The following is a 23,219-nucleotide window of genomic DNA, read 5'->3' as shown; positions in this document are numbered from 1 at the left end:
TAAGTTCATTCCAGACATTGATTTGGGTACTCTCAAGGGTACTTTTTCACCTTTGGCTCGATCTGAAAAGGTCACCTGACAATCTCCTTATCAAGCTGACATTTCTTTGTCATTCTCTGATGGATCACAACAAGTATGCTTTTGCTGTTTGGAAGATGGGAGTGAGAATTTGGGTTATTGGTTGAGTGGGTGGACGCCCTCTCAGACAACAAATACAATCATTGACAGGAAAACATAAAAGTCACTAACCTGTGCTTTGTTCTTTGTTCTTTGGTAACTTGGCACAACTTAGAGGCGTAACTTAGAGGCAATGTGTAAAATATTGATACCAGAACACTAATATCCCATCAGTTGAATCAGAGATATTAGATTACATTTTTTTTTAAAACAATGAGCAAAAAGGAGCAAAGTGCCAACTGTGATTATCTAGTCACCTGGACCGGGACAAAGTCACAAGTTCAGGCCGACCACGATTAAGAGCAGGCCAAGCACCAGATTGAGTTCTGCCTGCTGTGAGTTGAACTTTTTGTCCTTGATGTACAGTCTGCAATGTGGCACTTTGAGAGGCTTCATGTCACTCTGCGTTAGTTCTGATGAGCTTTCAGCTGTCCAGGGAGGCATTGTGGGGCTTTGCATCGCTCAGTGTCAGTTCCAATGAGCTTTCAGCTCTGCAGCGAACCTTTGCCAGGTTTAGTGCCGCTCAGCGTGTGATCCAATAAAGTTGTCAGCTGTGTGGTGAGGCTTGGGATCCAATGAAGCTTTCAAGTGGGTTCTGCATAGCGTTGCAGGGCCTGGTGTCACTTTGCACCAGATCTGATAAAACCTTCCCTTAGGTAGGCAAGGTTCCAGAACCTGGAAGGTACCTCAGGATCCAGATTTAAACCAGTACAGCTCAGCAGCACGCCTCAGGTAGGTCCAGTTGCATACGGTCAGCTGGGCACTTGCAGATAGGCCTCTGAAGATCGTTCTATTCCTGTAGCTCACACAGGGAGAGGGTCAGTCAACTAACTCTTGGAGTCACTTTGAGTAGTCGGGGATGATGGCAAGCATGTACAATCTTCCGTCTCAGACAGCAAGGCAGCACTTCAAGCAGCAGTGCAGTCCATTGGCAGCAGGGCAGTCTTTCCTCTGTAACTTCCACAGGTCCCGGAGTGTTCAGATGAGTGACTCCGGAGATCCAATATTTATACATGGAGCCAGTCTTTATGTGGGGGAAACTCCCTGTCCCACGCCCATATCTGGTTCTGGAAAGCCCTTACTCCTCCCGTGTCAAGACTCCCTACTGTCAAGGGGGCCAAAAGGCAGGTCAGTCCTAGTGTCAATTTTTTTTTATGTGTAGATGAGGCAAAGCCTTTTAAAGTGTATGGTTATGGCCCCTCTCCAGTCATCCTCTCAGGAAGGCCCATTCTGTCCAGACCTAAGCCCCCTCTGTGTTGCAGTCTGGAAGCAATACTTAACCATCAACAGCATAGCCATGCTCAGTCATGTGACCCAGGACACTGGCAGAAGGCACAAATGGTGAGGACAAGAAAATTCCAACTTTCTAAAAGAGGCACATGCAATTCCCGGTCATTCCTATGGGCCTGTAGGCCCATTGGAATGAATGGGAAGCCATTCCTTAATTGAGACTCGCAATTTGCGAGTCGCAATTAAGGAATGTGTAGGAATCACTATTTTTTAGCGATTCCTACATGCATAGGCTTTTGCGATTCCGTTATTGCGATTCCGTAATAATCACAATTAAGAAATCGCAAAAGCCTACCTTAATGCATGTGCCCCATAGTTAGCAAACTTATCTTCAGGCTGAAATAATTAGTCCTGCATATCGTTTACAAAACATATCAGCCCATTGAGGTGTATATTTTCCATTGGTCATTCTCTGATGGATAACATCAAGTAGGCTTTTGCTGTTTGGAAGATGGGAGTGAGAATTTGGGTTATTGGTTGAGGGGGTGCCCTCTCGGACAACAAACAAAATCATTGACAGGGAAACATAAAAGTCACTAACTTGTGCTTTGTTCTTTGTTCTTTGGTAACTTGGCACAACTTAGAGGCGTAACTTAGAGGCAATGTGTAAAATATTGATACCAGAACACTAATATCCCATCAGTTGAACCAGAGATATTAGATTTAAAAAAATTGAAAACAATGAGCAAAAAGGAGCAAAGTGCCAACTGTGATTATGTAGTCACCTGGACCGGGACAAAGTCACAAGTTCAGGCCGACCACGATTAAGAGCAGGCCAAGCACCAGATTGAGTTCTGCCTGCTGGGAGTTGAACTTTTTGTCCTTGATGTACGGTCTGCAATGTGGCACTTTGAGTGGCTTCATGTCACTCTGTGTTAGTTCTGATGAGCTTTCAGCTGTCCAGGGAGGCATTGTGGGGCTTTGCATCACTCAGCTTCGGTTTCAATGAGCTTTCAGCTCTGCAGCGAACCTTTGCCAGGTTTAGTGTCGCTCAGCGTGTGATCCAATAAAGTTTTCAGCTGGGAAGCAAGGATTTGCAAGGCTTCACATAGCTCAGCGTCAGCTCTGATGAGTTGTCAGCTGTGTGGTGAGGCTTGGGATCCATTGAAGCTTTCAAGTGGGCTCTGCATAGCTTTGCAAATGGTCAGGACAAGAAAATGCCAACTTTCTAAAAGAGGCGTTTTTTTTCTGAATTCTAACTTAAAATCTGACTTTACCATTAAAGAGGATTTTAATTTACAATTTTTTTTTTTTTTGTTCTCATTTTGCAATACTTTTGTCAGGTTTTGATATAGGAACCAATACTGCTATTATATTTTTCCTGAACCAACAAAGCGTGAGTTTTTACAAAGGAAAATTTTTCCTTGCAGCAGCTGGAACCAGTTATCACCTAGGCACAGCGGAGGAAACCAACGACCCTTGGTTGTTTAGGCCAAGTATATTCGTTTTGAGTATTGCCTAGGTTAAAATCATTGGACTTATCTTTGGTCACTGTGATTAAGAAAGTGCTCCCATATTTCCCAAAACTTGTATTTTTTCCTGGGCCTTCCACTTCTATCTAATTTGTTCACTCTACCAATTGAGTTCCACCAACCCAAATGTTTTGGTGGTACAGGGCTAACCCAGTTAATGCATATTTCTCTACGAGCTAAAAGGATTAACACAAAAAGTAGGTTCTCTTGTCTTAAATCTAAATTACGTACACTTACATCTGCTTTATATATTCCAAAAATTACCAGTTCAATACTTACCGCTATTTGTTGGCCAAAGAAATCAGTCAGTGTCTTGCCAACTTTTGACCAGAAATCTTCGAGCTGGGGGCACTGCCAGAACATATGTGTGTCGTCCACCTAAACATCACCGCATTTTGGACATCTTTTTGCTTGTTGTTGGCCTCTGAACTTTGAAAGCTTCTTTGGGGTCCAGTAAGCTCTGTGGATAGTGAAAAGGTGATTTCTCCTTAATGCAGCGGACTGGATAATACCCCAACATTTCCCCATTGATACTTGCCATATGTCCTGAAGATCTATTGTAGGCAGTGAAATCCCCCAGGTCGAATCTGGAATTGTAAAGTTGTCTTCACCGGCTGGGGATGAGAGTTTTTGGGGGTTTTTTTTCTCGGGGGAAGATGGCGGCCGGCTAAGGAGTCTGGTCGGACGCTCCGGAGCTCCGGACTGAATGGAGAGACCGTTTTGGGATGTTTCTTTCTGGTTGGCGGTAACGTAAAAGGTACTCTTCGGGGTTGAAAAAATGCAGGGAATGCTCGGCTACACGAAGTAACCTGAAATCTGATATCTAATGCTGGAGAGAGTTTGAGGAATTGGGAGGCTGGAAACAGCGTTAGCGAAAAAAAATATATATATATATTTTCAGCCGATTCCCAGACCTTTAACTTATGGAGCATGCGGGACAGTAGATTTACCTCATTCCCCGGCCTTGCTAGCAGTCCCCCGAGCCCCTTCCCTCCACCCCGTCCAGCGAGACTCACCTCCAGCGCTTGAACGGCAGCGCTTGACGCTCGACGGAGCTACCGCTTAGCAACTGGGAGGTTTTCCTTCCGGGTCGGACAGGGCAGGGCAGCGGCTTCAACCTCCCGACGGTTCTCTGATCCAAACCCTTCTCTGGATCTATCGGTAGATGCGGATCAGAGTACACGGAGCCTCCAAGCCTGCATGCATCGAGCAAGCGGTACGTGCGGGGGTGCGGGAGGGCAGCCTGAACCTATAGGAGGGCCCCAAAGTATTAAATCACACAACAGCGACGCTGCAACAAAAATAAATAGCCGAGTAGAACTTTTGGGGAAGGGTGGAAGAAATAAGGGGACCAAAGGGCTAAGTTACTACCTCAGAAGTAAGCAGTTCTTCGCGAAAAACCCCTTAAGCACCACGGATACAGGCGTCATTCCACTTAACACAAAGAAAAAGTCTAAAAAACCAAATGACCCAGGGAAAAAAACAGTCAAAGCAACATTTAAGGAAGGAAGCAGATCTAAGGTGCCCTGTAACCCTACCGATTCAAATTGTCGGATAACTCCCTCCCTCAGGTCCTTTTTTAAGCTACAAAAAGCAGACTGTTTAGAAGTAATGAATCTACTACCCGAAGAGATCTCGTTATCTTCTGAATCTGCGGTGTTTTCGAGCCCGCCGACTTCGGCTGAGGTCATGGGCTCAAATACTGCAGTAGATAAAGGAACCCCTGGCAAAAATAGGTCCCTTCCAAGTACCTCAGTGACCCCCCCTGGCTTTCGACTATCTCCCCCGGTGCTCTTACAAAAGGAAATGATTATTATCTCTAGTGGGGAAGCAGATCCAGATGCTGAAATCGACTGCGAAGAGATGAACGAGGTGGGGTCTGGAATAATAGGTGAAAGGGATGTAGAAGTCGGGAAGAGCCAATTGTTAGAAACTAGAGCTGATGGAGAGGGATATCCCTCAGGGAGTGTAGGAGAAGCTAACTCAGATAGAGTATTAGCATTACTTTTGTCCGAAGTTAAAAACAGATTTGACATTTCGGAGAAAAAACAGTCGAAGATTCAAGATACTTGCGAAGCACTGGATAATAAATTAACTGTGCTCACAAGGAGAGTTACAGCAGTAGAAGTGGAAGTAGAACTTCTCAACAAGGAACTTAAAACCCATCAGAACGATATTGACACCTTAAAATCTAATGAATGCTCCCTATGGGAGAAGATTGAGTCACTGGAAAATCAATCCAGACGAAACAATCTAAGGCTCTTAAATGTTCCAGAAGGGGCAGAAAATGAAGATATTAAGAGGTTTGTCCTTTCCATGCTAGAAGAGAGTTTTCCCTGGGTCAAATCTGAAAACCTAGCAGAAGATATACAAAGGGTACATCAGGATCCCTTTGGTAGAAATAAACTAAAGAAGAACCCGAGGACAATTCTAATAAATTTCAAATCCTATACTCTTAAAGAGAGACTATGTCGGAGGCCCTGAAAAAGGGCAACCTTAAAAGTAGCGACTGGACCTATAAAATACGTTCAGATATCTCTAAGGCCACGCAGGACAGACAATGGGAGTTAGGCCAGTTGATGCCTCAGTTAAAAGCCTTAGAAGCCACTGTGCAGATGCGTTTCCCGGCCAGCCTGAGAATTATGTGGCTAAAAAAAGATGTATAATATAAGGGAACCCAGAGAAGTCATGCTCTTAATGGATAAAATGAAGAAGTCATAAGAAATAACAGAAATAACAGAATCCCAATGTACTAATGTGCCAATGTACCATTGAAGTCCGGAGCTCAGGAGCATGAATAGGGCCCATATGAGGCCCGCTAAAGGAAGAAGGGAGGTCCCCCATGGGAGGGTTCAAGTGAAGAAACACAAAAAACAAAATGTAAAAAAAAGTTACACAAGGGTGGGGAGCAAGTTAGGGAAAAAAGCGGAGAAAAGCCATCTTTGAGTACCTTAAAAACTCAGCGAGTGAAATATTAATCCTACAAGAAACACATCTTTTAAAGCAAGAATGGGAAGCCTTCACTAAAAATCTAAGGTAGATAGATACCTCAGTATGCACAAACCAGCTATGCAACATAAAAGGTGTAGCAATTATTTTAGTAGTAGATAGTAATCTAGCTGCAAGGATAGAAAGAGTGGAACACCTTCCGGCACATCGCTCAGACCACTCAGCAGTCAGAATGGTTCTCAAGTTAGAACAGCTATTCACCCACCGAAGATGGACGGTCGATAGATCCCTTTTTTTAGATCAATCTTTTGTAAATCATTTAAAGATAGAAACTAGCCATTTTTTTTCTCAGAATAGCGAAGGGATGAACAGCCAGATAGTATGGGATACATACAAAGCAGTGATGAGGGGCGTTATCAAGAGCTTTGCCGCCTTTAAAAATAGCACTGCTAGACAACTTCTAGACAGACTAGAGGGAGAAATAAGAGCGATTGACTTACAGCTCCAGAGGCCCAACTCAGACTCAATAGATAGATCTCTTAGACAGGAGAGGAAAGATAAAGAAGTATTTCTTAGAGATTCCTTAGATGTAAGGGTAAAAGAAAAGTGGGAGGTGAGTAAACTTGCACATCATGAATATGGTGAGGGATGTGGCAAGTTACTTGCTTGGAAAACAAAAACGGATCAATCTAGGAATGAGATTAAAGAAATATTAGTAGGGAACCCCCAAGAAAAGATCTTAGATGAAACAGCTATTAAGGAGGAATTTATGCAATTCTTTGGGGACCTCTACTCTGAAGATTGCTTTCCAACAAAAGTACAGTTAGACAGATATTTAAAGAAACTGAACCTTCCGAGTATTTCTTCAGCTCAGAGCATAAAATTAAATGATGAAATCTCCGAAGAAGAAGTCACTCAAGTGTTAAAAGAACTCAAAAAAGCCAAAGCGGCAGGCCCAGACTCCATTCCAAATGAGCTATATATAGCCCTTCAGGAAACTATATCACCTTACCTTACATCCCTTTTTAATGATATTTTTCTAGACAATAAAAAACAACCAGCCTCATGGAGTGAAGCAATAATAACTCTAATTCTAAAACCAGATAAAAATCCTGGCAAATGTGAGTCTTATAGACCCATATCACTCCTAAACTGTGATTATAAAATCTATACACAGATTCTTACAAAGAGGCTGAGCAAATGTATAGAGAATATTATCCATGAAGATCAGAAGGGCTTTATAAAAGGTAGACAGTTACAAGACCTTACACACCAACTCATTGGAGCAATAGACATCTCGGTCCACCAAAAATTGCCCCTATCTGTTATAACGTTGGATGCGGCTAAAGCGTTTGACAGAGTAAACTGGGTCTTTCTACATGACGTCCTAGAGAAATTTAAGTTCAGGGTTAATTTTTTAGAGGCGATAAGGAACATCTATAGTTCCCCTTCAGCTAAAATTTTAGTGAATGGTAGCCTGTCGGAAAAAAATTCCATCAAAAGAGGCACTAGACAAGGTTGTCCCCTTTCTCCCTTACTTTTTAATCTTTATATAGAACCCCTCGCCTCAACCATTAGAAATAATCCAAGGATAAAACCATTCTGCTACCAAAATTGGACAAAAAAGGTTGCATTATATGCAGACGATCTAATGATTTTTAACAACAATCTCTCTGAAGCAATCCCTGAAATTGAGCAAATGATAGAAGACTTCGGAGACATCTCAGGTTACCAGATAAATCAAACAAAATCAGAAATCTTGGAGTGGAATACTTGGAGTAATTCTCAGTTGGTGAAATCAAAGATCAGATGCCTTGGGTTGGACATAGTTAAGGATATTGATGCATTACCACAAATAAACTTCAATAGAGTCTTAGCAGAAGTAAGGAAACTCTTGAAAACATGGAGTGGGCTCCCCTTAACATTCCTAGACAGATCTGACATCATCAAGATGTCAGTCCTCCCAAAATTTACATTTATCTTTAGTGCAATTCCCCTGGAATTTAATAAGTCCTCCATACTTAAACTACAGGGAGAACTAAATGGCTTCATATGGAACTCAAAATGCCCGAGAATAGCTTGGAAAAAACTAAGAAGAACAAAGATTCAAGGTGGCATAGCAAGTCCGGACATATTAGAGTATTGTAAGGCCTTTCAATTTAAATATACTAGGGTATTATTGCAAAGCTATGAGGTATATCCACCACACCTACAAGCGATGGTAGAAACAGGGGGACATTTCCTATATAAATTTGGCCATCAAAAATTCTTCAAAAAGATCAAACTGAAAATCCTCTTGTCGGCAGCTAAGTTATGGCTGCAAATCAGGAAAACTGCAAAGATCCCCTATTATAGCCAATACGCTCCAGTCTGGGACTCCCCCGGTACTCCTGATTGCCTCAAAGACCAATTGGCCCTACCATTAAGACGAGCAGGAATCTTGAACTGGGGGGAACTAATTTTAAATGGCACTTTAATAGGTTGGTACTTGTTAACAACTATTACAGAAGCCCAAATATCAAAGTTTAAATATTACCAACTATCGAGCTGGATAAAATCAATAACAGAACCACTTAAGGGAAATCAGCAATTGGAACTTAAGATGCTTGGAGCTAGATTTCAGAAAAAAGAAGTTTCATTGTGGTACTGGACTCTGATAACAGCCGAGGATTTTAATTTACAATTCATCTGAATATAAACAACATGTTTCTATCTACTCCCAATCTAAAATTAGCACTTATTAGATATCATCCGGTCACGTGTCGGACGTCTGTGGAGCGAGCAGAGCGGGATCTCGTAGTGCGAGCCGGTCAGCCAGCGACCGAGCGACTGAGTGGCAGAGCAGCCAAAACATCAGAGTCGACAGGCAGCAAAGATGAAGGAAGAAGTGAGATCACAGCGGGGGAGCCACGGAGAGATACGGAGACTGGAAAAACAGTGAGGCCGTTGGTAGCAGGCTTGGGCTTGGGCTCGGTCCCGAACGCCAGGGGAGCAGCTAATCACCTCCTCTAGCCTCCCTAATCTCCCTCCCTACGCCGTCTGGCTCCACCTCCTGCAAAATAACCATTGTAGCGGTCACGGTCTGCAGCATTAGGGTCACCTCTGCGGACCGTTGAAAGGGCAAGCGCAGCTCCCCTTTAGCAGGCGGCCGCATTAAGTGAGTGCCCCTGGCTATTTGCGGAGGTGGCCTGTTAGATCAGGTGCGGCCTGCTGCCTGCAATAGCCTTGTGTGCCCCGCTTGCTAAATCCTGCACCCGCGTCAGCCGCCCAAAGCCCTGCTGCTCTCAGCTCATAGCCCACAGCCCAGCGACAAACACCGCTGCAACGCTTCTCAAACTGAGTCAAAACTGACTTTAATCACCTCAGCCCCTCCTATTTTGCTACTCATACTTTAGGCTGCAGCAGCGGAGCGGCCCATTTGTCTTTTCCTGTTTCGTTGTTGCTACATCCAAGTTTATCTCGTGTCGATCTATAGTTGGTGCGCTAACACCAGAGCACCTATTTCTATCGGAGCCCACGCACAACAAGGGAATTAAAAATATCTTTTTCCCTTTGCTGATCCAGCAGCTCAGTTTGCTCAGTTTAATTACACATATTCATCAAACCTGGCCACAGGCGGGATAATCAAACCTGCAAACACCCACTGCAATAATAACAACAACTAGTTTCTTGTCAATTCTTGTAAGTTTACCAAGTGTGGAGATTCTCTTTTTAGTCAAACTTCCAGGAAGCCGGCTGCACCCCCCTTTAGCAACAGTTCTTTAAGCATGAGATCAGGGCGGGTGAGGAAAGCACCAATAAGGTCCACACAAAAAAACTGTGAAGGCCTCCCCCAATAGTTTGGAAGTATCGACTGAATCTCTCAAGCAATCCCAATCACCTGCAAATCCACACACAGACTTCGATCCTGACTCAGGATACAAATTCAAACTTTGGCAGCCCTCAGTGCAAGAACAATTCACTAAAACGCACTCGTTATATCCCGCCGCAGGGGATATGGCTACAGTGCAGGAACATAGGAAAAATGAGGCACCAAACTTGGGTTCAATATTTCCTCCAAATCCAATGACAAAACAACTCTCATTAAGGGATTATTTTAGGAACCTAGCTCCATCGGCAGCCCCAAAAAAAAACCTTAGCCCAGCGGAATTGCCTCAGGCTTTCCCCTCAATGAAAGCAGTCGTAACTCCAAATCAACTTTTGATCCAGCACCTGATCCACGCGGCTGCCAATGAAGGCAATAGTTCTTCGCTGCTATGTTCCACAGTAACGATGGAACCACACAATTCGGATGCTCCAGTAGCCTCAGAAGGCAGCCGATCGTTTCAAACTCCAGGACTGCCCTCCTTGGACCAACTGTCAGTACAAATAGAACAAGTCCCTTCCCAAGCCCCCACTCTCAAAGATGCCAGTTTGCCAACTGCTCAGCCCGCACAGAACTCAAGTCAGTTTTCCCCATTAGCATTAACATTTTAAATCACAACCTTACTTGACAATCAAAAAAAGAGTGCTAGCATTATGATCCCTCAAGTTGTGTCTCATTTTTGTCCTCAATTTAATAATCTCAACTCTGAAAGTTAATCAGAAAAGGCTGACCAAGGTGATCAAACGGGTAACTCAGAATTGCTGGCAGAGAACATTAGTCTTACCCCCCTAGATCTCTCATTTTTTGCAAATGAACAGCAAAAACCTGTCGCCCAGGAAACTCCATCATCAATTGACCTTAACGATCTCTGGTCCCAGCTATGGTCCTAGCGGTGTACACTGCTGGAATAGACCAAAAGCGTGAGGCAGTTAATTTGCTCATCACTAAAGCCCAATCTCAAGCCAAATTGGTTCAATCGGTATGTTGCTGCTCCCACATTATCGATTCTTTATCATCCCTTCCACAATTTTTTTCCTCAGTGTTAACAGAAATCACAAAGCTACCATTGGCTGGGTCATCCGACTCCTTACCCCCAGCTTCCAACCCAGCCGAGGGACCCACTGCTATGGATGACCAAGCTTCATCCCTTTCCCCACATTTTATGGAGTTTGAAGACTGTAAAGTAACTCCCACCAAATCAACTCAACAACGCAATACACACAGGTTGTCAAAATGGGAAAAAAAGACTACGGAAGACTCGGAACAAAAATACAATTGAGATCAAAACACTAAATGCTAGCAGTCTCGCTACCATCAACCTAGACCAAGTAGGAGAGCAGTTGCCCATTTCAGGAGTAAACCTGAACTCGAATTCAACAGCACAAGTCCCGACCCCCATAGCGATCCTCCACAACTAAATACTCATCAAGAGGGGTCTTTCCAAGATCGACGGTCCGTCTTAGAGCATTCCATGCAAGTAATAACTGGATCTAGGCAATTCTCAACAGCCGTGCCTGCACAATGTAATTGGGGACCGAAAATCATTTGATGCTGCCCTTAGACACCTGCCCTAATAGTTCATCAACAGAGTGTAATCATTATGCTTTACAATGCACAGTCAAACAGTCTGTTTACCAGAATCTCTCAAACGCGTCAAGTAATCAACTGCTGGTGTCCACGAGCAAAAGACCCTGTGCTTTGCCACCAACTATTAATTATCGTGAGCCGTCTCTTTCATGGGCAGTCACATGTACAACCAAGCAGGTTTTTATCAAAAATTCAATGAAAATAAAGTCCTTAATCGCTGACGAAATTCCCACGCAGCCTATCACCAACTCAGGTACCATATTACTGCTAACTTCAGAGTATGTCTCAATAGGTCCCCATGGCATTTTAAATCGTGGAAACAAATTAAGACTTTTTAAATCAATCCTGGACTTGAGCGCATTGCAGTCCAATGACATAACCGTCATTCAATTTATTCCATCATTAGGAACCAAAGCGCGCGAAACAACTCAACTAACGCTCGCGTCCTCAGCAATTCGAGAACTGGTCCAGTCAAAATCTGATCAATTTAAAAACTGGGGCATAATAATGTCAACATTTAGTGCCTCCTGTTATCCATAAATTTTGGAAAATAATCAGGCCCAGGCTGTTAGTGCAAGTTCCCTTCTCAGTATTAAAGTCAGCAAGAAGTCGCTTGCCTACAGCAACCCTGGAACACATAACAAATCAGCAAAACCCAGACAAGACAGACTGGTCATGGCTCCCAGGGGCCCAAGTAAGAAGCAGGAAAGATTGAAACACCCCCAACTCTGGTATATCAATATGCTCCTGGAACATCAATGGCCCTGGACATAAAATTCAATCAGCAGCCACCCGTGGTTTTATAAACGAGCATGATATTATTCTACAGCAGGAAACTTGGGCAGTAGACAATATTCCTATCGAAGGCTACCTTGAACTTGCGTCCTTTGCAATAAGACAGTTCAAGTTTGGCAGGCCGAGTGGTGTCCTTGCGATTTATGTGTCAACTAAACTATCCCAGCGTATTAAGCAGCTAAAATTTGAGGAAGACTGGCTCTCTGAAATAGTTTTGGGAAGTCAACAGATCGATAGCCAGCTGCTTCTTCTTAATGTTTATATATCCCCACACACCATTGAGAAAAAATCCAAACTGGATTGTCTGACCAACACCGTTTGCAACCTGCTTAGTGAGTATGGTAGTGTAGCAAGTATAATCACAGGAGAATTTAACACCAACCTTTACTGCAACCTCTTTGAGGATTCAGAGATTGCTCCCTTAATGGTTCCACCACATCGTGTCACACAGTCAATTCCCGTAGGAAACAGACCATCTAAATTGGGGAAGTACGCAGTTACTCAGCTAAGCAGTGTAGGTTATACTGTACTGAACGGTCATTTCCATACGGATGTCCCACCAGCTTGGACATGATCCGATGGCTGAACCTTCTCCTTCCTGGACTTTTCCCTAGGAAGTACAGAAGTTCTCCCTTTGATTGAGAGTTATTACATAGCACCACAAGGTGAGAATGACCATCAGCCTCAAATAATAACAAATCTCGTTAATACCCCGCGTCACCAAGAGCTTGCCCATACCCACGCAGGTTGCCACACGGAGAACCTAAAACGAATGAAATGGTCAGACGACGTGGCACCCTTCTTGATGAAAAAATGCAGAGCATTGTTAACCCAACTACCAGATACTGAATCCTCTGCTATTACCAGCTGGGCTAGCTTTATTAATCAACTACTAGAAGCAGTTCCACTTAAGAGGAGTATTGGGAAGTACGTATTTCGACCTCAAATTTCACCAGCAATAAAAAAAATAAAGTTATGCAGAAATCAAGCCCTTCAGCAATCAAGGAAGAGCCCAGATAATAAAACCAAATGTAACAACTAAAAGCAAGCTCAAATAGCTTTTAAGTCTGCAGTACGCAGGGAAAAACAGGAGGCCTCGGATCAATTTTGGCTGAAGCTCCTCTACGAAAGTAAGAAATCATATTCAAAGCAATTCTGGTCTCTGGTAAATAGGGGTCAGCGAGGCGGAAGTGGCTATGGCAGCACAAATATCAGTGCTGATAAATGGACCCTCTTTTTATCATCTCATTTCAAGATCAACACCAACAAATTCAATTGCCCCAAACTCCCAAGCATAAACAACGCAAAGATATTATCGTCGGAGGCTACGAATTCAATACGGCCGGGTCTCAGCTTTTCATCTATTAGTACATTTGAAGAACCCGTAAAAGTGGCTAGTGGGAATAACATCGATTAATTTCCAGAGAAAAACAGCGACACCAGAAGACTTAAAATCTAAGATTCTACGCTCAATAAAGAAAGCTAGGGCCGATGGTGCACCCGGGCCAAACGGTCTTCCCCAGGCTATGTTTAAATCGGAAGCCGAATTCTGGTCAGTCCATCTTACCCCCCTGTTTTTTTATTGTAGGTTAAACAACATAGTTCCTGAGTCCTGGAGTGGTGCCAGTATTCATCCCATTTATAAGAGCAGGAAAAGAAATGATACTGGTAATTATCGAATGATACCACTCCTAGACGTTGAGTCTAAATACTATGCCAGCATTTTATTGGAAGATCTGCTGACCTGGGCCAACGAAACAAAGCGCCTCCCATTCGGGCGTCTGCGGAGCGTTATCTCGTCCCAGCTTCCAGTTTAAAAGCTTCCAGTTTGAAGCTGGGACGAGATAACGCTCCGCAGACGCCCGAATGCGGTATAATAAAAGTAACGAAAGTGCTTTGAAATAAGGGTATCTGTGACAAATACAGACCCTCTTGGCATGGTGGAGGCTGGTATGTGCGCCCTTGGCTTCCAACCGCCAATCCGCATAACAAAGTTTATTGTCCAGTGAGGCGACTATGAAACCTCGCGCCCTGACAAATTTGCCACGACGAAGCAGAGACAATGAAATATGTTGGCCTACTTTGAAAAGGTTTGCAACATGCGGTGCTTTTAATTTGAGTAAGCTCACAAATGCGAAAAAAGAGGGCAAAGTCAATTGTGAGCTTTATCTCAATTTTAACTGGGGGACAGTTTGTCTTGAATATTCACTGGGTTGATTCTTGTTTGGAGATACACATATTTCCACTCTTTTCTGTCTTCTTACTGGACACAAATTCGGGTTTTTCAGTGAGTTAGCAACCGATGATGATAAACATGGGCATGCTGGTGAGAACCTGCCGGTAGCCTCCCTGGTGTTGCGTACGTTTGGGGTATCAAGGAGTGGCCGATAACTGTACAAATTGCCAGCTGCTGTGTGGAGTTAAATACCCCCACGAGAAACGCCTTTCCGCTGTAAAAAAATTAAGATTGCCCCTTCAAAAGCCAGGTCTTTGTTGTCAAAGTGATTGATGAGAGGAGGGTGACCTGGCTTTATTTTTCTCTCTAAAGCTCCTTGTTGTGGAAAAGGTTTAGTTTGCCAGGTCAAAACGGCAGTTTAAAAATGCACTATAGGTTGCGGTGGCAGGTGTAAGACATGCTTTAAAAGTTTACTTTAGTTGGTTAAGCAACGAGTGCAGCGGGCCCACTAGTAGAATTTAATTGACAGGTCCTGGGTACATGTAGTACCATTCACTATGGATAAGTAAATTAAATGTGCCAATTAAGTGTTGGAAAATGTTACCAGGTTTGAAGGCGAGAGAACAAGCACTTAACGACTGGTTAGCAGTGGTAAAGTGCACATAGTGCTAAAGCCAACAAAATGATTCTGGCAAAACAAGAGGGGTGAGGGCAAAATGTTTAGGGGAAATCACACCAAGGATGCCAGGTCTAACAGTGGGCATCCCTTTCCATCCCATGCTGCTCTATGCTGCATCCCAAGACAAATATTCCAGAGGTCACAGAGGGAATTGTGAGTTTGATTCTGTTTTAAGAGGTGAAACTATCCGCCTCCGGAGATTCAGCGCACCTACATACACTGGCACTTCTTCATTTCTTGTAGATGTTGTATTCTCTACGAGAGGCAGATTGAGATGTTTTCGGAGATCTCGATTGATGGATTTTGCAGGTTATTGAGTGCTGGACAGTGTTTTGGAGGGCCATACCATCAGTTTCTTTCAATTTCCCACTACACTGTTTCAGACCACACGCTAGCCAATGACACATTTGGAAAAAACAGATTTCATCTGTATTAGATTTGATAAGGGTTGATTTTGGAATCAATATTCATTATATGGTTTATCTCCTTAAATCTATATATTAGAGATGCACATTAATACTTCTCTTTTTGGACTGGCCCTGAAATAGAATTTTCCTGCATACTTCACCAGGCTGAGAATGAGAAGAGTTGTACAAGGAAGCATTCACCAATTCCTTGGCCTCCTTACACAATAGATTCTCATGGCAGGCTGATGTATGTTGGCGTTATTCTATGCAGTCTCCACTTGGAAAACTATTTCCTGGCCTGAGTAAGTGTTAGTGATTTGATTTTATGAGTAGATAGAATCTTCTAACTCTCCAACTTAACCTATGTGAGCAAATATTATGTAAACCGTTACTCTTTTGAGTGTTATACGTAAAGTTCAGTTGTATTGGCCCTTCTAACCTGTTCCAGCTATCACAGTAGGTGATGGATTCAAGCAATCACAGAATATTTCACTCATCTTTTTAGGAGTGGCTTCACAGAGCAGCTGTCTCTTTGAGTTGTTGATCTTAACTGCAAAAAACAAATATATAGAGTGAGATTGGCCAAGAAGCATTTTTCTCTCCCACTTGATGCTATTAGTTGAATAGTAAATAATGTCACCTCCTATGGAATGCATGCACGACAATTTTTAATCTTAAGACTCCACTGAATCATTACACAATAAATTATTTATCTCATCAATACATTTTATAGAGGAAGCGATCATTTTTTGAATACACCCACCATCTATTCTCTCCAAAAGGCAGAGAGCACTAGACACAATTTTCTTTAATGGAGTGTGGGTTTGGCCCTTATGTGCACTGGGCCACACCCCCACTCTTACAGGAATATAGTCTCTTTGCCCCTTGGGGGCAGAAATGAAGGTTTACCTCCAATTTGCCCTCCTGAGTAGGGCAGAAAGAACAGAGACTCCAGAGATTTTTATTTAAAACAATGGGGTGGGGCTGGCGCATCCCCTGGCCCTAGAGAGTTAAACCCAACATGGGGGAGTTCAGGGGATTGATTCAACACCGCCCTCCCCAGGGGGCAAGAAAGCAAAATTGGCACTAGGGATTTAATAAAAAAATAGAATGGTGTGAGAACTGGCCTGATGTGACATTAGACCACATTACTAACCCTAGAGCTCAAACCTTGTTTCTGCCCTCTAAAGCAGGGAGTAGGAGATTTATTCTCAAGCTACCCTCCCTAGGGGTACAATAAAGCACTCTGGACAGTAGAAATTAAACAAAATACGTAAAAAATGGGGTGGGAACTACCCTGTCCTATCATTGGGCCACACCCCTAACACTGGAGTCACACCTTGTCTCTGGGCTCCACAAGCAGAGGGGGGATTTACTCTCAAGCTATCTTCCCCAGGGGACAGAAGGCACACTAGACAACAGTGATTGTTTTTATGTAAGAAAAAAAAGAGAGGGTGGCTGCTGGCTCTTCCTGGCACTAGAGTTCAAACAGTCATATTTATCCCAATCCACCCTCCCTAGAGGGGACAGAAACCACTAAACACTTGGGTTTTAAGATTTAAAAAAACAGAATGGGCGAAAGGCGGTCCACCCTGGCATTGGGACACCCTCTCCCATTCCAGGAGGGCAACACTCTCTTTGCCCCTAGGTGGCTAGATTGGAAGATTTACTCCAAATCATTCCAACACAAGTGGGGGAGGAGCTGCAGAAAGCACACTAGACATTACAGATTCTTTTCTTTAAAGAAGGAGTTTCATATATCTCAAGAACTTCCATTGCCCAAGACTTAACACCCCGTGTTCCCTCACCTCTCCTGATAAAAACGCTGCAATACCCCACGTTTGGGTCAACCTCATGCAAGTCATATCAGTTCCTGCCATTGGCGATGGGCACATCCACACATATGGGATGCCAGTTTTATTGTGAGAAGGGTGGGAATACTTGGTGGTAGGACTTTTATCAATCCCTCCAAATTCATTAAAGTACCCTCATCCTAAGCAAATATTCTCGTGCCCAGTTCAGAATGTTATGCTTTTCTTTATACCCATTTCTCATGGATTAGAATTTGCTTTAATTATTGGTGCATGGTTGGTACACAATAAAAATTCAATACACGCTTCAGCTTGTTTGGTAGCTTTGGGTATCACATGTTTTTGGACAACAAACAACAATATTAGTCCCTGCAACTGGAGTCTGATGAATGTAATAGCTTTCACTTTTGTATGTGGCCATTGGGTTACAATACTACAGATAAAAACAATCACTATTTCTGTTATTTCCTACTTAGTTTCATTAGTGCTTATTTCATGGATAGGTTTCTTTGGGAAAACTATAGGCAATCTACAGCAACGAACCCTTGCTGAATTGCAGATTGTTTCCTACAGAAATGCACAGATTTCCGAGTTCCCCCCCCAGCTGCAAGGAGAAGACTAGCACTGTTCTGTGAGCCCCTATCCTTGAAGATTTTTATTCAAGTACTCCCTATGATGGATGTAGGCAAACACAGAGACAGTACAGATAGATACACGTATAACTGGACAGACGTCTATATACCTAGCTGGAGGTAAATCAGCATTGAAAGCATTGCTCTGTTGCTGCTGCCTTGTCATCTAATTAGAAATGCCATTCATTACAAGAAATGTGCACAGCTGGCACAGTCATATTCCTACGGTTAAGACATATTTCATGTGTGGTGCATGTTTACTGGAAAAAAATCGTAGGACCCAGATGCTTCGCTGGAAACCAGTAAGGTATGTTCAGCCGCATTACTTTCCTGGAATCTATTCAGCAGTGGGAACAGATGTCAAGCCTGATGTTAACCTCTTCCCCTGCTCTGTATGGCTTATCTTATAGTTCACTGCCATTTGGAGACTTTTTTTAAAAAACTATATGGATGAATGTGCATTTTTTTTCATGGAACAAAGCGTGACTCACTCACTCACTGCAAGTGCTTTCCAAAGGTCAGCTTGGAGAATGTGACTTCACTTGGAGACAGAAAACAACCGACACAACTTGCAATTCTTTTGGAAAGCAAATCTTACTCAACTTGTCTCGAAGGTAATTCCATGAGTCAAGACCCTCAAACACAGAAGAAGAACCCGTCCATGAGGCCAAAAATCTAGCATGATGAACCACCGGCCTCATTCGCAATGTCATCTGAACTTTTAAATCTAGTTTACAAACTACTTTTGCATGCAATTTTTCCAGGACTGTTTCAGGAATCTAAGCATAACCACACAAACGTTTGTAAATCCCCCCAAAATCTGAAATCTGCCACCATGTAAGGTCAAAACTTGAGGCCGCATATTTGCAGACTGTTACTGTGACTCAAGAGGCTACAAGATACTGGGACTGAGCAAGAAACTAGAGTGGCCCATTGCTATGCTATGCTTCTAGAAATATGCAGTAGAAAAGGAGCACTGGAAGGCAGGCCCTGGCTTTTTCGTGCCTCCAGTCAAAATACTTCCCCATTAGGGGACATATTAACAAGGGCAGTATCGCCGCTTTAGCAGCACTTTTTGCCGCTAAAGCGGAGATATCTTCATCGCCCTATTTACAAGGTGGTGCTAACATGCATTAGTGCATGTTAGCAACCGTTTTCCCGACGCCTCGCTTTGCATTTCTAATGAGATGCAAAGTGGGCGTCACTGGGCCTACCCCTGATGGACTACCCTGTAAAATATCGGTAGATGTACATCACGATATTTACAAGGAGGCCCGTGCATTTTAACAGACGTTAGTTTTTGGAAAAAAACGCGTTTTTTGCTAAAAACTAACGTCTGCTAAAATGCTGACTTACTAATACCTAACAATGGGGGGTGGATTATCTCCATTGCGCTATGCGTTGTTGATACAGCGATAGCATGGCGATAATTGCCAGCAATAGCCGGTGATAAATAAGTTCTCGCTAAGAGTGGCCAGCAATAATTATCTCTGCTGCTTGATAATATGCCCCTTAGTTTTTTTGTCCATTGGAACAATGCTCTGCATTTCCATGCATTTTCGATTCGTTTCATACCTATTTATATGATTGGCTGCTTTTTTTCTGAAACAATTGTATTTTATTTTTCCGAAGCAGTTTGACCTTAATTCAGCAGCTCTGCCAATGGCACGTGCTGCCTTGTAGATGGACGACGGAACTGGCCTGGTCAACCAGATACAAAGCATAAGCTACTCACAAGAGACCTGGGTGTTGTTCGTGGGCAGGTGGAGTTTCCTGGTATGCCTGTTCAAGTTGCGTTTTACATCAAACACAACGCGGAATACGTCCTTGTGTTCAAAATCGTGCACAAACGGCACCATGTGGTTTGCATGGGCAAGGCCATCCTAATTTCATACTCTGTTTATGGTGCTACGCCTATTTTTGAATCTCTTTTTAGGGCTTAATTTAGATCTTGGTGGAGGGGAATACTTCATCATACATTATGGAGATCCCGTCCACCATATTACGATCCCATTAAATCCTATGGAGATTGTAATACGGCGGACGGGATATCTGTCACATTTGTGATCGAGTATTTAATCCAGCGAGATCTAAATAAGGTCCTTAATCTTTTTAATCCCCCGCCCTCTTAATTAATCTACCCCTCACTTTTATTTATTGTATTAGAGTGGGGTTTGAGTATTTTAAGTTTTTTTATTTTTCTCCAGTTTTTTGTGATTTTTTTTTATTTTTCCCTTTACTTTGTTATTCCTTCCTTCCTTCCTTCCTTCCTTCCTTCCTTCCTTCCTTCCTTCCTTCCTTCCTTCCTTCCTTCCTTCCTTCCTTCCTTCCTTCCTTCCTTCCTTCCTTCCTTCCTTCCTTCCTTTTCCTGTTTCTTTTCTTTACCCCACTCAGCGCCATGGCAGAGCAGAACGACCAGGGGAGAGGCGGTGCCAGAACCCCCACGCACAAATAGCCAGCAGCTGCCTACCTTGCAGAAGGTTGCGCTCGCAAGAGGTGCAGCCCCAGACAATCTTTTGTGAGGTAAATGTGACAGCACTGTTTTTTTGAATGCAGTGTCACCTCCCATTCATGCTGGCAGCAGGCGGTAGGCCTGACAGTGGATACCCCCTGCGGGAGCATCGGCTGCTTTCGGACAGGGTGCGCAGGTGTGTGCAGTGCCCCAGCCAAGTCCAGCACACCACCTAGCAGCTGACACACCGCTGGGCGGATATCCTAGACCGAGAGCAAGACCTGCTCGACCTGCTAGGTGTGAAGATTGCGGGCCTCCGTGAATATTAATTATTTGTTGTGCTTGTGTTCTACAATGCTAACATTTTTTACCAAATTGCATGCTGCTCACACTCAGAGGTAAGTTACATTTAGTTTACATTAAGAATATTATGTGAATCAGTTTGAGCTAGGCAGGTGCTCGGCGCTACCTAATCGTACTCATCGGTGCTCGCTTTAGCTGATTATTTAAGAGGCCATTGCAGACTCCTCTGTCTTCCTGTCACAATAGTGAATTAGTGATATCAGTGAGATGGCATTCTCTGTGACTTTCTTTATGCAGCTCGTACTGTCCCAAGCAATTTCACAGTGATGTGTAGTAATAGTGTGCATCAATGCACTGCAAAAAAGGGAGACTGAGTTGGTACATCAAGGAGGTTGAGAAATAAGAATAGAATCAAAGATCATTCATTGCAATGCATTAGTTTCAAATGTAGTTTTTGTTAAGAAATTTAGAATATGGATTTTAGGATTAATGTGGCCAACTCAAAAATAGTCTATACTAGTACTATAGTATGATTTACAAAAGTACAATGTTGCTGAGTTTGCCTGTCATTATATTTTTATGGAGATTAACTGTACCCCTAATCTATTTTCTTTATCTTGTTTATTTCTTACATCAGCACCCAAGGGCAAGAAAAGGGGCAGCGCAGAGGCGGTCCGGGAAGAGATTGGGGGAGGCACAGACCACCCTCACCACTGCTGAGGACTCTGCTCATCCCAGTAAGTCCTATTATGTATTAATATTTCTCCCTAACTTTTACCTCTGTCCACCATTATACTGCTTTTAATTTTGCCTTGTTTATTTTTTTAATATTGTCTCCTTTGTTATTCAACTGCCCTAATCAATCCCGTTACCCCTGCATTATGTTTTTTTCCCCTTATTTCATGTTTTTTTAGTTTCCCATCTGTACAAGTCTGTAGTTTTCTTCGGCTTTGTTGTTCATCTTTCCCTCTCCCCTATATATCTTGTGGTACTGTAAGACTAAGAACAGATTTTTGGTACTCTGCTGTCCACTGAGAAGATCGCAGGCCCAAGTAAGCTAATATTATAACTAATATTCACCATGCATGTTTGTTGAGAAAGCTTTCTTTTTCTTGCTTATGCCCAAAAAGTTAATGAAAGAGTGGCCATGCACAGGAGTGATGTATTACAGTTGTATTTTTTTATAAAACAAATGATTGGGAGGCATATCTTTCATCTAAAAAAAGTATAATGTTTTTTTCTAGCCACACAGAGTGCTGCCGGCTCAAGTGTTGCTGCTGGAGGAGGAGATTCGTTTGGGAAGAAGCGGCGGCAGAGACGGGTGGTGGTAAGTCATCATCATCATCAAAGAACTTTATTTCAATCTCTATGGATCGTAAAAGTGGTGATAAGTCACATTGCTTGCTTATTGACAATTACTATTATACTCACTAACTGCAAGGGCGTCGTCATGACACACTCATGATCACGAACCGTCGCTTTACCAGCTACAGCTGGGATTGAGTTATGGACTCTTCTATCTACAACTCAGAAAAAGCTCACAAAATGTACACTGCAAAATGGTGGCTTGATGGAAATGGGAAAGAATGGAAGGTTAAAAGAAAGGATGGGTGAAATCGTATATGAGCGAAAGGAAAGGATGCGTGGGTAGGTGAAAGGATGCGTGGGTGAATATTGGCTAAATAGATGGATGGGTGAAAGGATGATTGAAAGAAAGGGTGGATACTGAATGGATGGATAAAGGATTAGACATTTGGGTGAATGACTAGATGAGAGAAAGTAAAGCTTGAATCATGGTGGCTATGGGTGAATATAGTAGGAGCAATGACGGATGATTGAATAGTTGTTTGAATGAATAAACAAGAGAGATCTTCTAGCGAGGGGCATGCTGATCACCAACTTCGCTCACTATATTTTATGATTATCAAACTTATGATTCAAAGTGGGGGTAATTTTAATTTTTTGTTCTAATCCCTTGACTCACTTTTTTTTTAAGCAAGGCAAATATGTATTCCACCCTCATCATTCATCACCCCCCTCCCTGCCCATGGCATTTTGCCGCCCATGACCGAAGTGCACTATGGCTCAATTCATGATTGCAGTGTTTGGCTGTGCAATGTGTCTCTTCTTCAGTCAATGCAACATGTACACATTTTTCAATGGACCTCAAACCGAGCACACAAGGTGTGTCTACCTTTGCCCACTAAGTCACCTCTTAATACTTCACTCCTTTATTTTTCCTAAGTTCTTCCGTCACAGCCTACCAAAAAATTGAAAGATTCCATTCTTTGCATATGCCACATTTTTATGGCCATGTGAAGTGATTGCAAATTAAATTTAATGGTTTCCCATAACAGATTTATTTTATGCCTGCTCAGATTTTCCACTTATACTTTCGTCTATTACAGTGACTGAAGAAGCCAAAGCTTAGGCACATGGCCAATCGATTATCAGGGACACCCCTCTATTCTATAGCAAAAGTTCTACCTACCCGCCTAATCCCTCTACCTTACCCTGAAGTAGAGTAAGTCAAGGTTCCTTTCCTTCCTGCCCAGCGAATACATTTATTGGAAATAATTGTGGTGGTGGGTGAGGCCAGTGAGTAAAGCGGGACTAAGTGCCTG

The sequence above is a fragment of the Triturus cristatus genome, chromosome 5_1 (genome assembly GCF_964204655.1).
Source record: "Triturus cristatus chromosome 5_1, aTriCri1.1, whole genome shotgun sequence".
Lineage (NCBI taxonomy): Eukaryota > Metazoa > Chordata > Amphibia > Caudata > Salamandridae > Triturus > Triturus cristatus.
The sequence above is the reverse complement of the archived record's forward strand: the minus strand, read 5'-3'. Positions refer to the sequence as shown.